Below are 6,027 nucleotides of genomic sequence, written 5' to 3'. Positions count from 1 at the left end.
TGAAATAATTTCTAATTTTATTAACAACTTACGTTTTTGGTATTGTACATAGTAGTTGTTACGTGATCGTTGTGCTTGTGTATAGTTTAATGGTTTAGTTTTAAGAAATTCATTTTAGTTTAAAGAGGTGTATTCAACTCCCACTCCCATAACGTCAGTATTATAAAAATATATGAAGTGTTTTTTAATTTTCTAAACGAAAACACACAAAGCAATTGTTATTATAAAATTTTATAAAATAATTGTTAAATTCAAAGTTTAACTTTTTAAAAATGAAAATATTTATCTTCGTCAATAGTGTATGTTTTTAAATGATTCTATCTTTATAAAAGGTAAATTTTTTGGGTAAATACCTTTTCTGATCCCTAATCTTTTTTCTGTGAGATCTAGCGCATCTTAATCATCCTTAAACTTCTAGGCCCCATCTACTAAAAAAATAGACAAAATAACTCATGCAACTGGATGATAAACAGATGCCAGTGTCAGGTGTTAGTCCTTTGGTTGGAGAGACTAAAAATTCCCTCTCTTAATATCTTCCTCTTCTTTTTCTTCCTCCTCCTCTTCTCCTCTATTTTCTTTCTCTTCTTCAGAGACATCATTAATAATTTTTTTTCTTTTCTTTAGAACCATCATCAATGACTACCCACAAACTAAAAAAAATTTCCTAAAAACCCACATAAAACCACAAAATTCACACCTTTATTCGGTGCCACTCCTTAACAGCGGCCACCACTAGTGTTAGAAGAGGAGTCTATGATAGAGAAGAAGTAACCAGCAAAAGAAACATCAGAGAGGGAACAACAACAATGATAAAGAATTACAAGTGGAATGTGCCCACCCGCTTCGAGGCACATCGCGTCTTCAAGGAGTCTGGCCAAGATCCGCTCTCTCCTCCGCGTCAAATTCCTCTTTTCCTTCTCTTCTCCTGCCATAGTGTTCCTCATGCCAGCCATGGCCTTATTCTTGGAGATTTACCTGATGGTAGTGCTGAGCCTAGGGCTAGTGGTGTCTGTGACGGATGAGAGATTTGGATGGGAGGCAATTCGGATTGGGTGTCCGTGGCAGTTTCGGGGCTGATCCGATAGAAGGTGGTTTAGGGTGGTGGTGGTGGTTTAGGGCGAGAAGAAGAGGAGGATGAGGAAGAGGGAACCACAGTGGTAGTGGTAGTAGTGAAGGTAAAGCTCGATGATGATGGTGATGAAGATGGAAATGGAGATGCGAAGAGAAAAGTGAAGAAGAAGAAGAGGAAGAAAACAAAGGAAAAGAAGAGGAGGATGAAAAAGAAGAGGAAGATGTTAAGAGAGAGTTTTTATTCCCTGTAATCAAAAGACCTGACACCTGGCACGGACAATCATTTGCTATCCGGTTGCAGGGTCGTTTTGTGTATTTTTTTTAGTTGATGGGAACCTAGATAAGGTTTAAGGATGATTAGGCTGCGCTATATCTCACGAGAAAAAGATCAGGGGTTGAAAATGGTATTTATCTGAACTTTTTTAAAATAAAAATTTGGATGAAAATTATTAATAATAAATGAAATTACTATAAACCATGCATGTATTAACTTTTACATAAATAAAAACTATATATAAAAAGAAAATAGAAATTTTTTGCCTTTAATTTATTCATTAACAATATTTATTATTTTGTAATTTAAAGAGTAGAAACCCTTCACATTATTATAAAAGTTAAAATACTATATATAATCTTTTATTTTATAAAAAACTTGAAAAGAAATATAATTAATTATTTATATATTTACTATTTAGAATCATCCCAATAATAATAATTTGTTTATAATTTTGAATAAATTAAAATAATTATTTGTTTATGTGTTTTAATCTAGTGAAATTAATGCATAGCTTATTAAGAAAAATAAGTGAATGAATAAAATTAATTGATTAGATAATTTATTCATATAATAATCATGTGACTAGTACAAAATCATTAGTTTCACAAATTGTCATAGAAATAATTAATTATCATAAAGGGGTCAAAAGTAAAATTTATGAGAGTACGACACATATTTAATATGTAATTACTTATGCTGAAATAATTATATTATTATTTTAATTAGCATTACTATAGAGATAAATTTTAATGTATATTGATAATATAAAGAGCTTTATGGTTATTCAATCAAAGTTATACGTTTAATATTTTTTTAACTGATGAATTTAAAAATTGGTTACTTTTATTGATATGTCAATATATAATGCAATGTTTGGGTAAACATTATTAACAACATTAGTGAATGAAAAATTTTAAAATATAAACTATAATCTGACTTAATTTTTAAATTGTTACTGTCTCACAAATTATAATATTGAATGCTCTGATCTCATCTTGAGTATAATTTTGATTTGAATAAACACAAATAAAAAAAATTAACAACTCTTTATTTCATAATTTCTTTTCTTAGGTTTCACCCATTCTATCTGATTAAATATTTGTATGAGATTGACTTTTGATGATTACAATTTTAGAATGGTAAATAATCATAATAACAATAAATGCAATTATAGATGTAAAATTTGAATAAATAATAAATAAATAATTAATTAATAAATTAAAAGTGAGGTAAAAGGATTAAAATATTTAAAATTTATAATTTAGAAAATTATCAGTAAAAAATTAACTTAGAAAATAAATTTGAGTACGAAAATATAATTAATTACGAAAAAATGTGTAACAGCATTATAATTAACCGTACAGGCTTAAGTCTGTCCGATATTGCGTATGAAAAAAAATAAAATTGTAAAAATAACTAGAAAGATATTTAGAATAAAAATCGGAATATTTGTCTTAAAGACTTTGGCCTTAGGTGAGGCCAAGAGACAAAATTACGAAATAGTCCCTCACTTAAGGGGTAAAGGGCGTGACTCCCACTTCCCCGTTTTACAAAATCGAGAGAGAGAGAGTTCAAACCCTAACGCTTTTCACCCACTCATTCAATCTCACTTTTCTCTCAATTCGGAACTCCGATCAAAAACCCGTTTGTGACCACACGATCACCTCATCATTCTCTTCGATTCTATCAAACTTTTGTGGTGAGTAATCCTACGAACCTTATCCCATTTCTCCATTTATCTCTATTTTTGAATTTGGAGTTTGCGGTGTTGAAAATTTATAATTTTAACATTTAAGGGAAGCTTAATCTCGAGTCTAGAGTGATTTTGACCCAAAATTTTGTAGTACAAGGTAAGGGAACTCTTTTCCTTTGATTTTCTCCAATTATGTGTGAAATCCTAGCTTAAAAATGTGAAAATTGTTTAATTAGATTCAGTAGAGTTGCTTGATGGTTTTGGTGCGGATTTGGGTGTAACACTTGAATGGAGGATGATCAGGCAAGGCTTGGTTGTGTTGATTAAAGCTTGAGTGTGATCGGAGAGAAGATTCAAGGGATTTGGAAACCGTCATCAACAAAGGTACTTGTCTTGATTTCGGGGGAATATTATATAATGTTATGTGAAAAACTAGGCTGTAAAATGCAGTTAAATAATAAATAATTAACTAATAAATTAATCATGAGCAAAAAGGGTTAAAAGATTAAAATTTTGTAGTTGAAAAAATTAAAAATAACTAGAATACAAATTAAAACACTAATCTTAAAGAGTTTGGCCTAAAATTGGGCCAACAAGCTAAAACAAGTAAACTAGACCCATGTTGGGCCCAAGCCCACATACATAACTCCTCTAGCTTAGCCAAGATTCCTCATTTCCCCTTTCTTCATTGAGTTCCATGGAAGTGAAGAGAAGAGAATGAGAAAACCTAATGTCACTATTCATCCTCTTCTTAAATTGATCATAACTTTCAATCTGGAGTTTCGATTGACGAGCCGTTTGTGGTCACGCATTTGTTTCGGAATCCTCTTCATTTCTATTTGAACATTCTGGTAAGAAACCCTTAAATCTTTTCCCATTTCTCCTTTTACTTTAATTTCGCATGTTTGGTTAAATGAGTATTGAGATATCGTGATTTTGATGCTTTAGGGAAAGCTCAAGCACAATCTCAAGCGGAGTTTTGATCCAAGGCTATGAGAAATAAGGTAAGAGAATCTTTTGTCTTTGTTATGACCAAGTTTGAGTTATTAACTTAGTATGAATTATGTAAAATCTTGTGATTAGATGAAATAGAGCTTGTTTGGATTAATTATGGGGTGAAGCGGAGCTAGCCCGATAGAATTTTGGTGCGGAATTGATTCAAAGATCGTTTTGGTGTGGAGTTGGTAGAGCTTGAACTGATGGACTTTGGAGATTTTCGAAGGAAAGCTTTCAAGGTTAAGACCTCCGTCAACAAAGGTACGGATCTTGATTTCAGATAGGTATTGTGTAAGACTATGTGAAAACCTAGATTAGTTTCTCCTAGATTAGCGTTGAATGAAAATGTTGATGATGAATTGTGATTTAGTTGATTATGTAAAATTGGTATTTAATGAGTGATATATAATAGTATGAATGATATTTTATATGTATGATTGACTTAATATGGTATGATTGTCTATAATGGCAATTGATGTGGAAACTGAGACGGAGGCTGAGATAGGGTGAGATATCCCCTATACGGTAAGTCACGGTAAGTGATGAATTTGCCATGAATGAATAGTTCTTGGATTGATGAGAATGTGATTATGTGAATGGCTTGTTAGTTGATTATTGATGGAAAACTTATAAAATTGGAATGATCATGTTGGAGCTTGTTTGATTAGGTGTTTTGAAAATGAATGGAATTGGATTTTGGTGAAATTTGGCAAATTGATGAAATTGGTAAAAACCTAATTTTGACCAACTTTAGCGTGCCATAACTTGGTGCTCGAAACTTGGATTTGTATGAAATTTATCTTAAATTGAAGCTAATTAAAAGATCTTTAAAATGGTTTAAGACAGGAAGAAATCAGAATTTTTTAGAGAAAGATATGAACGAATAAAAACTGGTATAAAAAACTGAATTATGAGATTATGCAGCAAACTAGGATTTCTAGTATGCGTGCCCACGCATAGTATGGTGCATGCACACTAGGCAGAGCGTGGAAATGTGCTCGTACATACGCATGAGGGTGTGCGTACGCACACCCAGGAATTTTACAAGTCATGGGTATGCACAAAAATATACGTACGCATGAAACGGGAATGGCTCTCTGGCATGTGCATACGCACAAGGACGTTGCATACGCACAAGCCCTGTTTTTGTGAATAAACCCTATTTTTGACTATTTGTCCTTCCCAGAATGCTTGTAAACTTTTGTAACCCCTAATTAAGGTCTGATAACTTGTTGTTGGGCCTGGAAATGAGTGTGAACATATGGATTGGATTAAATTGATATTTTGGATGAGATTGTGGATTAAAATTATGAATATTAATGAAAGCTTGAGAGTAATGAATTTACTGTATACTAAATTGATATAAGACATGAACGATGAGATTGACGATGACTGAGTATGGCCCGATTGGCTGAATTGGCAAGGTCTGGGTGATATCATGCTTGTGTATTAATTGGATATCTATTTATAGTGAGGTCTGAGTGTTATTCTGCTTGCATAATAAATTGAAATTGATTGATATGATACCTCCCTGGGTAGATGCAAGTGTGTAGTTCACCCCACTTGCTCCAGGTTGAGGATTAGAACTCCCTGGGTAGATGCAATGGTGTCGTTCACCCCACTTTCTCTGGGTTGAGATTGAGACTCCCTGGGCAGATACAATGGTTCACCCCACTTGTTCTGGGTTGAGACTTGAGACTTTGTTGAGCCTCCGTCGCAAGATGTGGCCAGACACTTATACCTTTTCGGAGAATTCCTCCAAAGGAAGTGAATATCTCTTGGGGATGCACGCATCGAGGGACTGTTCAGGGTTCGCTATCAGTACATGTCGGGTTTAGCTGTATCACCAATAGATGTGCTCATTGGCCATAGGGCAGCATCATTTGTATTTGTATGTATTGCTTGGGTGTGCATCTTGTATTTGGATTGCATTGTTGATTAACTGTATCTTTATGCTAGATCTAAATGCTCTATCTGTTCTCTCTATTTG

This window comes from Arachis hypogaea, chromosome 16 (genome assembly GCF_003086295.3).
Source record: "Arachis hypogaea cultivar Tifrunner chromosome 16, arahy.Tifrunner.gnm2.J5K5, whole genome shotgun sequence".
NCBI lineage: Eukaryota > Viridiplantae > Streptophyta > Magnoliopsida > Fabales > Fabaceae > Arachis > Arachis hypogaea.
The sequence above is the reverse complement of the archived record's forward strand: the minus strand, read 5'-3'. Positions refer to the sequence as shown.